Here is an 11352-nt window from a genome sequence, read left to right on the forward strand (position 1 = left end):
CAGATGGGGCCCGACTCGCTGAGTGTTTCTAGAATGTTGTGTGTGACTCGGGTTTTGGAGTAAATGATAAAAGGACTGTCGTCAAACACTAGGCCATGAGCTGCTGCCCAGCTGCTGAGTGACCTGTCGGGACATTGTGGCTTGCTTCCCTTCAGCTTGTGGTTCTGGATTTTTGATGCACTGTCCCTTTAAGAGCTGTGGTCTGCCTGCAGCGGTCAGACAAGCAGCAAAGGCTCCCAGAACTATGCTTGGCTCTGTCTTTCACTGAGGTGCAGAGATCAGCCAGACTTTAACGTAAATTCCACTAGCTGGCAGAAAAGAGTGAGTAACAACTCGTTTGAACCTGGAGTGTGAGCTGCGGCCAATTATAAAGAAGTGAAAAATTATCTTATAAGAACAGAAGTGGGTCATTCAGCCCCTCAATCCTGTGCCGCCATTCAGTCAGATCATGGCTGATCTGTACCTCAACTCCAATTACCCGCCTTTGATCCATATCCCTTGATATCTTCATCAAATAAAAATCTATCAATCTCAGTCTCAAAAATCATTTTGAGTTAACTACCGTTAGCCAGGAAGAGGGGAAATCAGGAAGAAAATAGAGTTCCAGAGAAAGAGGGAATAAAAGAGGTAGATTAACAGACAGAGAAATTTGGGAGTCAAGTCAAAGGAGTGTGTGTGAGGGAGAGAGGCCTGGGCATTGAGAGAGACAGAAAGAGGGGGAATGAGTGAAACAAGGTGACAAGGACTGTGCTAAATTACATAGTAGGGTGACAGGGAATAGCAGGACCGGCCTGGGAATGGATTCCCAGGCCAGAAGATTCAAGGAAAAATGTCACATTGGTGAACTGGGTTTCGATATTTCTTACACTGTGTGCTTGTGGTTTCAATCTTCATGTAATTTATTAAACTTAGAAATTGTGACTCTGTCATTGTACAATTCATTGTTCCAAAAGGTTACTCAGCTGGTCGATGTGTAATGTTCTGTCACCTTAATGAGTGTGATAGTCAAAGGTCAGATGGGACCAAAACTTATTTGTTCAGGAGTCTGTAAGTAATATGTGATGTCAGTCGGGATGCGATCTAATTGTCCCATTCGGGGTTTATTTACACTATAAGTATCCTGCTGTTTTAACTTCGTTACCTGACTATCGCAGTTCGCATACCTCTTTACAGCACCGAAAGACATCGTCTTCACGGAGAAATGCGTTGGTCTTTATTTACGGAGATAGAATTCATTTATTACCCTGTTCTGGCAGCAATTGGAGTACCTGGTAAGTCATTATCAACACGTACGTTGTAAGTAACAGAATGTTTAACGATATTGCTGTTTGTGCTCTGAGCCTGGTAAATGTAAAATGTTATTCTTCACAATTTAGTGATAGTTAAAACTTCCATCCTTGTCCCATTGGTCAATGCACCGAGTAACTCACCCTCGCTCTGTGCTGAACTGTCGAGTCTGGGGTCTGAATGTGTCCTTGGTGCTCCCTGGCCAGGCAGGGGTAAAACAGGCAGGGCGCACAGTCCTGAGTGTAATCCACTGCCTCCTGGTGGAAAGCGCGCCTGTTGTGGAGATCGGGTGAGGAAGGACCGGGTGAGATTGTCGTGTTTCCCGAGGACCGATCGCCTGGGGTTCCGGAGAGCAGATTGTGGCTGTGCATCCCGGCATGAGTCAGTGTCTTCAGGATAGAAGGACAGGGAACAAACGGAATACGCATCAGATAAATAAAACATGTGACAGAAACTGTCCTCCTCACTCGAAGGTACAATCTTGTGTTCCCGTCAAATGTTCCTCTCAGATCATAATTATATTTCAGCAAAATGGCTTCACAGGACTTTTGATGTATTTGATGTTTAAAGTATTGTTTGGACGAGTTGAATGACGATGACTGTATACTTCAGTCCATGTGTGTTATTGTGGAGAGTGGGGAAACCAGTCTTGACACTGGTTCGGGAGGGGGATTAGCTGGAGACCATGAGTGAGAGTTGGCGGTGATTTGTTCTTATACCGCGCGGCTCCTGGGATCGATCTCTTATTCCGAGGATCCGACTGTCCTTTGTTTTTCTCACGCCTTGTGCTGAGATATAAAGACTGGACCTGGTTATAACTGGAGCACGTTACAGAATTAAATTCCTTGACATATTGTGTCATGATCCATTCACAATACTCCACTGGAAACCTCATCTAATTAATTACTGAAAGATGACGGGCAGCAACTCAATACCAGGCTCGTGTTTTCAATGTATTTTCTAAAATCAAAGTCTCTGGTATTGTGTGGGTCAAGGCATTAGGTTTTCCCCCCGCATTACGATTTAAGCCAAATCCAGAGTCACCTTGTCTGTATTTCCTGATTTAACTCGTCTTGTCGCCTTTCACTTTCATAGTTGGTGACGTCCTGCCCCGCGGACCTCCCAGTGTCGGAATCGACAAAATAAACTTAATCTCAAGGGTCACAAGTGAGGACTCAGCTGTCGGGTGAGGGATCCCGGGGCCACCGTCACCCGAAAGGAACCTCCCAGAATGAGCTGCCCCTTCGGAACAGGAGGCAGAAGCCAAGGGGCAAAACCAATAAATAAACACAATCATAGCCCATGTACATCGGTTAAACTGAGAGCTCATTGATCAGCCCGGTTAGTGATTTCACTGTTTCTGTTTCTCTCTTTCTCTCAGTGAACTTGCTGGCGATTGTGATCCTGTCCCGTGGAAAGTGCGGTCTCTCCAAATGTATCACTCGCTACCTGGTGGCCATGGCGACGGCGGATCTCCTGGTGATTGCCTGTAATGTGATCTTATATCGGATTGCTCATCTTTATTGGGGGGACACTTTCCTGCTCCACACTCGTGTTTGCAGATTCATTCTCTTCCTGGCTCCTACTGCCACAGACAGTTCTGTTTGGTTAACGGTCGCTTTTACCTTTGATCGTTTTGTAGCCATTAGTTGTCAGAAGCTGAAAACAAAATATTGCACCGAGAAAACTTCACTTGTGATTATCGTGACTTTGAGCGCGCTGTTCGGTTTAAAGAACATTCCCCGGCCCTTCGTGTATGTTCATTACCGTACTGTTAACAATATACCGCTGGGTTGTCGTGTATCATCACAGTTTTATATTCTACCCACATGGATCGCATTTTCTTGGATTGAACAGCTGTTAACCCCGTTGCTTCCATTCTGTTTGATTTTATTGTTTAATGCTCTCACCGTCAGACGCATTTTAGTGGCCAGTCGGGCCCGAAGGAGCCTCCGGGACCTCAGCAATGGTGAGAATGACAAGGACCCTGAGATGAAGAACCGCAGAAGGTCCATCGTTTTACTTTTTGCCATATCCGGCAGTTTTATCCTGCTCTGGATGACAACGGTCGTATATTTTTTATATTATCGAATTTCAGGCGGCTTTAACCGCCGATCTTTCTATAACCCTTTCCCAACCTTCGAACAAGCGGGAATTCTGCTTCAGCTTCTGAGTTCCTGTACGAACACGGCCATTTACACAGTGACCCAGAGTAAGTTCAGAGAGGAGCTGCTCAATGTGATTAAATATCCGTTTACTCTAATTGGTAAATTGGTCAAATGAGGAAAACGGCTGAAGTGAAGCGGTAACTGACTTCCCAACATCACAACTTAATTCCAGATCAAAATTATCACCTCAATTTACCAAAGGGACTCAGCAACAGGGCCAAAGGCATCTCCTTTAAACACATTTGTTGTCAAAAGTTATACCAAAATTAAATTTAACAGCAGCCGACAAAAAATGAGCAAAAGCAACAGACAGTAACATTATCAAAACATGTTCCTGTATTCAGATCATTTTTTAAACACATCCTCAGGGAGTCTGACCCGAAATGTAATTGTCCGGAGGAAGGGCTGTGAATTAGCGACTGGATATTAGTTTGCACCGGACCGGACTCATAATCGAGCCCCGCCTACAGCATCTGTGGGGTTAATTCTCATTTTTAACTATTTCTGGGCCCCCTTAAAACATTCCTGTAACTCCGTGTCTGATATTTTAACAGCTGTTGGTCCTCAATCGTCTGGGAATCACTGATGGTTTTTTTTTCTGCCTTCTCCCGGATTCAGGAGGCAGGCAAGGGCTGTCGTTTTGCTCTGCTCAGACCTCCACTCAGCTCAGTTCTGAAGTGTTTACTGGAAGTGCAGTCAGAGTGACGCTTGACTTTTTTTTCTTTTTTTTGTGTTTTTAGGCCCCCCTTTCACAAGAAGCGGGGTTTAGGGTGTGTTCCTGTGCAGAAAAACCAAAAAACCCAAAATAAGCGTCAAATTTAAATTTTATTATATCGGTCCAGGATGCACTCCAGCCCCTGCGGTGCCCCCCGGTCGCGGAAAGCCCCAAGCGAACCGGCAGACACCGCGTGCTCCATCTCCAGGGCCACCCAGGCACGGAGAATTCCGCGGAAGAGAGGCCGACAGTTGGAGCGACCGCCCCCACGGGCCCCGTCTAACCTGGACCTGTGGATGGCCACCTTGGACAGGCCCACGAGGAGATCCTCCGACTGACCCGCCCTCCTCCTCAGTCGGTGGCCAAAGATGAGGAGCGTGGGACTGAAGCGCAGCCAGAAGTTGTGGAGCAGCCCCTTTAAATAGTGGAACAGGGGCTGCAACCTCTCACACTCCTTGTAGACATGAAACACGGAATCATTCAGGCGCAGAAGGTCTGTTGATGTTTCAAAACAGGCGTTAAGTCTTTTTTAAAAATCAGGCTAATGACTCAGTTACAATAGTCGATGGAGGAATTTCACAGGAGTAGATGAAGTTTCCGTCACTCAGAAGGGATTAACAGAGAGTAAAGCCGGGTTAGCTGGAGGCACTGCCGCAGAAGGGGAACCGAGGAATGAGTGAATGCACAGAAGGCCAGTGTTGGAGGATCAAAGAGTGTGGGACATGGAGATGGAGGCGTTTGCAGAGGTCGGACAGGCAAACCTTGGAGGGACTTATAGGGAACGTGTTGAGGGTCAGGAAACCAATGGAAGTCAATGAGATCTGACACGTGGAGCAATGGGAGGGCGGGGTATGGGGATCGGCAGGGAGGTGATCGAAGAGGAGGAGTCCAGAGATAATGCTCAAAGGAAGAGACGTTGACAAAGCAGGAAGGGGTGAGGCCAATGTGTGTTTGGAAGAAATCCACGGCAACACCACAGAGGTTAGGGGGAGAAGGTGAATTGTACAGACAGGCAGTGAGGATTCAGAAAGTACCTTGTATGACAGTGTTACCACTCATCAGACAAGTTTCAGTCAGAAAGAGAAAGAGACAGTGAAAGGGGAAAACGCCAAATACGGGGTCAGGGACGCACGGGGAGACGGGGTCAGGGACGCACGGGGAGACGGGGTCAGGGACATAGATTTTTAAAAAATATAAACATGGCTCAAGTTAGCTCAGTTCCTGTAGACAGCAAGTTGTACAAAGGGCGTTATCACTGATATATGAATAACCCTCTTTGTAACTAAGTGACAAATTTCAGGAGTTTGTTGGATCCCTTTTGTACAATGTGTGACTTTGCCAGTAAGTGGTTGGACTGTGTAAGAAATCTCCATGTGCTGTGTTAATAAAACTCTGGTCCTGGTGTCATTGGGGACCTGCTCTCTCTTTACTGTAAGAAATTTTCATTAAATGAATAATCTGTGAATCTAAATAGCTGAGATCATCTTAAAGAATGGCTGACCTGCAGCACGAACACAGCTGTCCGTGGGCCTGTCTCTCTGTCTCCCACCTTCCCGTTCACGTCTCTCTCTCTCTCTCTCTCTGACACGGTCTGTATCTGTCTTCATCCCTCTCTATCTCCCATTGCCGATCTCACTATTCCTGCTGCCCTGCTTATTTGCCTCCAACTCCTTGCACACTAGTGTATCTCTCTTCCTCCCTGTCCCTTTCACTCGATCCGCATCCCTCTCTACCTTGCTCCCCATCTCCCATTCTCTCCCAACCGAGTTCTCACCTCTGAGTCCACCTCACTGTTTCCCTACCCCTCACTCTCTCACTTCCTTTTCATCCCTCTCGATCATCCCCATCAATCGCTCTTTACCCTCTCTCTTCCCTCCCACTCTGTCCCGATCCACTTTCTCTCTGTGCCTGGCCCTGTTCTCTGCAATTTTGCTGACCCGTTTTCTACACAATCCCCTCATTTTGCCCCGTTCCTGGATCTCTCTGTCTGCCGTCCACCCCTCTCTGTTTAAGTTGCTCCCTTTCTTTATCCACCCTCCCTCTCTCTATATATTCCATTTCTCTGTCTCTCCACATCCCTCCCTCTCCCTACCCATCTCTCTCTATATATTCCATTTCTCTGCCTTTAACTGCAGCAGCCACCTATTTGTTCACTCCACTCCATGGTTGATGTTCAGAGATTATGAGGGTGATTTTAAAATGGAGCCGGGAAAGGGGTGGGGGTCAATTTGAGGTCAGGAAACCCATGAGTACGGGTTTCCGGGACGTCCTTAAGATTTTGACGAAAGGACATCTTTTATTTTTTTTGTTTCCCGTCTGACTGACCGGTTGATTGACAGGCTGGTCTCAGTGGGACGGGAAACCAGCCAGGGAGAGGACGTCTTCAGGTAAGTCTTTGTTTGCATGGATGGGGGGCACGGGTGAGCACGGGGCATGGATGGGCATAGGTGGGCACGGGGGTCGCAAGTCATGTGGGATGGGATCGGGGGTCATTGCAGGGGTCAGCAATCATTGAGGGGAATGTCGGGGGTCGGAGGGGGACGATCGGGGTCGGGGGTCTGGGATCGGGGGAGGGGTGTCGGTGCAGGTAGGCTTGTTGGGCCTGGGGGAAGCACTCCTGCTCCTCAGGGCCCACAAGCTGTGCCTTTCTAGGCACCTACCTGTTACTCTCAGGCCTTCTCACCTCCTTTCACGAGGAGTAAAACAGAAGGCCCAGGAATCGGCCCCCCCGGGGTTGAAATCGGGAATTAGTAAAAAATGGATGCGTGAAGCCTCCTTGAAAGGTTATGAGGCCCGACCCGCCCCCTGGGAGTGGGTTGGTCGCCCGCCCCCGTGAAAACGGGAAATGGGCGGGTTGGAGACAGGTCTGAAATGGTGGCAATTTTCAATGCACCCCCGCCCCCAACCCACCCGTTCTTTACTTTTAAAATCGAGCCCTATATTTTCAGGCTGGTGATACATCAACACAAGTTGCTCAGTTTCCATTAAACTTTGTGGACAGTCAGTTGCAATTGTACTCGCAGGGCCTAGGTTCATTATTCACGAACTAAGCAAAGATATGCTCTGCATATTAGAAGATTAAATGAGTGAAGTTTTGTTGCTATTATTATTAATTCTAAGGAAGGTGATGAGGCCCCAACACCACCGACATTTTCACCAGTTTGACACTGATTCACTTTTAACACCAGCCATGCTGCAGCCTATCTGACATTGAATGTCCGGCACAGAAATAGGCCATTCCCCACAACAGGTCCATGCCGGTGTTTATGCTCCACACAAGCCCCCTCCCTCCCTGCTTCATCTAACCCTATCAGCATATTCTTCTATTCTTCTCTCCCTCATCTGCTGATCTGGCTTCTCCTTAAATGCATCTCTGCTATTCGCCTCAACTACTCCTTGTGGCAGCGAGTTCCACATTCTAATCACTCTCTGGGTAAATAAGTTTCTCCTGAATTCCATATTGGATTTATTAGTGACTATCTTATATTTATGGCCCCTAGTTCTGGTCTCCCCCGCAAGTGGAAATATCTTCTCTACGACTCCTCTATCAAACCCTCTCATAATCTAAAAGATCTCCATCAGGTCACCTCTCAGTCTTCTCTTTGAGAGAAAAGAGCCCCAGCCTGTTCAATCTTTCCTGTTAGGCATAACCTCTCAGTTTTGGTATCATCCTCGTAAATCTTTTTTGAACCTACTCTCTACAGTGCCTCGAAAATCCTTTTTATAATCTGGAGACCAGAACTGTTCACAGTACTCCAAGTGTGGTCTAATCAAGGTTCTATACAAGTTCTAACTTCTCTTTTTTTCCCAATTCTATCCCTCTGGAAATGAACCCCAGTGCTGGTTTGCTTTTTTAAATGGCCTTATTAACCTGTGTCGCTACTTTTAGTGATTTGTGTATCTGTACCCCGAGACGCCTCTGCTCCTTTACCCCATTATTGAAGCAGTGGCCCACTTATTCTTCCCATCATAATTTAAAACCTCACACTTATCTATATTGAGATTCATTTGCCAGTTACACGCCCATTGTGCAAATTTATTTATATCTTCCTGTATTGTGTCGCACTCCTCCTCAGTATTAACTATACCCCCCAGTTTGGTGTTGTCCGCAAATTTTGAAATTATACTTCCAATTCCCAAGTCCAAATAATTTATATAAATGGTGAAGAACAGTGGTCCCAGCACCAATCCCTGTGATTCACCACTCAGACCTTTTGCCAGTCTGAGAAACTACCTTTAACACTTACTCTCTGTTTTCTGTTTTGTACCCAGCTTGCTATTAATTCTGCTCTTTGTCCCCTGACTCCACCTGCTCTGATCTTATCTGAGTGAGATCATTAATTAAATACAATATTTGCGATGGGCCCATTCCCAGTAAGTAATGGATTGATGCTGCCCAGACTGATTTAATGTGGGATCCTTACAAGCAGCAGGTAGAACAGATTTGCCTCCTGTCAGTGTGGGCTGTGTCCAAACACAGGCATTGGAGGCTGAAATTACCAACATTTAGCCCACAGGAACCCACAGACACCTCCATAAGAACAGAAACTCACACAGTAACAGTATAAAATACAACAAGAGAAATGGATTGTGTGTCACAACAAACTATTGGGGCACAGAAGTACGTGATGTGGATACAACATTAACAATCCTTCGTGTTCGATTGGAAGGATTTCCCCATTGTGCAGCGATGAGGCTTTCTGCCAATGTCATTTGGCAGAATACCTCATCGCCGGAGCTTTCAAACAAGCACCAAGACGTCGTTTGGCTGGTGGTGAGAAGGGCCCTTCCCGCCAGATCCTTCATGCACTCCTGACCTCTCAGTGCCACCGTGCACTGTCCCCGAGGAAGCTGCGGTGGGGACGAGACCGTCACCCATCTCCTCCTGGAATGTCCCTTTGCAAATACGATCTGGAGAGAGATGCAGTGGTATCTGTCCAGGTTCATACATACAAATTAAGAGCAGGAGTAGGCCATTCGGCCCCTCGAGCCCTGCTCTGCCATTTGATAAGATCATGGTTGATCTGATTGTGATCTCAACCCTACTTTCCCATTTACCGACGATAACCTTTGACTCCCTTGTTAATCAGGATTCCATCTAACTTAGCCTTAAAAATATTCAATGACCCTGCCTCCACTGCTGTCTGGGGAAGGGAGTTCCACAGATTCACGACTCTCAGAGAAAAAAATTCTCCTCATCTCCATCTTAAATGGGAGACCCCTTACTTTTAAACTGTGGCCCCTGGTTCTCGTCTCTCCCTCAAGGGGGCAGTTCTGTAACACATGATTCTGTGCTTTATGGGCTGTTACCAGGGAAGCACTCAGAGACAGACATCAACTGCTGTTGGAAGACCATCAACTCGGTGAAATACGCCCTTTGGTCTGCCCGAAACTTGCTGGTCTTCCAGTGCAAGGAGCTGTCCTCGACCGAGTGTTGCAGACTGGCACATTCCAAGGTCCAGGACTACGTGCTCAGGGATGCACTGAAGCTGGGTGCGGCCGCTGCAAAGGCTCTGTGGGGAAAGGCTATCGTTTAGAGCTCTCCCGCAATTGTAAACCGAGGGGCTGCAATCAGGGAAAACCCACCTCGGGCAGAATGTAAAATACAAATTTATGTAATGAATCGTAATGTACTGCAATGAATCTGTGATCAATAAGCTTATTGATTGTAATGCAATAAGGCACCCTAGAGTGTCATGAACTGTAATTATGAACAATGTGTAACTGTATTGTTGGAATCATAATTGAACTGTACTTTATGTATCTTGCAAATTGTATAATCTGTATTGTGTATGTTTGAAATGTGATGACAACTGTATTGTATGTATTGTGACAAATTTTATGAATAAAGTATATTTTTTGAAAAAAAAATCTGTTCTTATCAGTTTAATATCTGATACGTCCCCTATCTGGGGACCGTATATTAAATTGATTTTTGGAACAGGGAGATGGAATAGGGGCTTGCTCCGTCCACTCCACGCATCGACCCAGTATTGCAGTGTCTCTGGGAACGGTGCACCTCCCTGTGGGGAGATATTCAAAATGAAAAACAGGTTTTTCCAGTGTCTCTGTATGTATTATTACTGAGAATAAAGTTGATATTTTGCACTTAAAAAATGTGGAATAAATCCTCAATTAAAGCTGTGAAGATTAACCAGATAAATATTGAGGTGGAAATGATATTGAAGATTTCCAAACTGGACCTGAAACCTAAACTGACCAGAATTACAAAGTGACCCAGAACCCCAATCTTCTGTAGACACTTGCACGACAAGGCAAACACACAATGTTACAATCTAAAACTGACACTGAAACATAACTTGACCGAAATCCCCAAACTAACCCTGAATCAGACACTGAACCATTTCCCCAAACTGAAGCAGAACCAGAGCGAGTCACAAACCTAAACTTAACCAGAACCCAACAATGACTCTGAACAAAACAAGCAACAACTCTCAATCTGATCCTCAAACCTAAACAACACGGTGCCCAACACTGGAAGACCCTAAACTCACATACAAACCTCAAATAAACCAGGAACTGTAAAATGACCCAGAGACACAACCCTACCTGAACCCAAACTAAACTGAACAGAACATGAATGCCCAAACTTCTGAACAACCTCAACTTGATCTGGAACTTAAAAGTGCCCTGGAATCCTGAACATACACAGAACTCTCTATGAACAAGAGCCCTCTGCCCTTCTTGAGACCCTCTGATCCAAAGTACTTCAGAGACCAAAAACACTAAGCTGCACAAAACCCTAAATCAGCTCACAAATCCCTAGTGACCCAGAAACTTAAACTGACCTGGAACCCTAAACGGATCCAGAATCCCAAAAGTGACAGGTACCCTAAACTGACCATCAACGGAATACTGAGTCAGAACCTTAAATTGACCCACTCAACATAACTACAAAGTAACCCACAATTCCAAACTCACATTAAGTCCCAAATGAAAATGTAAATTGAAATGACTGGATACCCTAAACATCCCAAAACCCAGTGACCCAGAGCCCTAAATCGACATAAAACCCTAAACCTGTACAGAAACATAAACTGACCCAGACCCTCATACTGACACTTTCCGTGGCCTAAATTGTTAAAGCTCCAAAGGTACCAGAGTCAATCCAAGAGCTCTGGCCCTCTGGTTTCCCCTCTCAGAGCGGAAGAACGTTAAACT

At 46.0% G+C, this 11352-nt stretch overlaps 1 pseudogene; it reads left to right on the forward strand.

Moving 5' to 3' along the window:
• The first annotated feature begins 10022 nt into the window (after positions 1–10022).
• LOC137302566 (U2 spliceosomal RNA) lies at positions 10023–10194 on the forward strand (annotated as a pseudogene).
• The last annotated feature ends 1158 nt before the right edge of the window (positions 10195–11352 follow it).

The sequence above is a fragment of the Heptranchias perlo genome, chromosome 35 (assembly GCF_035084215.1).
Source record: "Heptranchias perlo isolate sHepPer1 chromosome 35, sHepPer1.hap1, whole genome shotgun sequence".
Taxonomy (NCBI): Eukaryota; Metazoa; Chordata; class Chondrichthyes; order Hexanchiformes; family Hexanchidae; genus Heptranchias; species Heptranchias perlo.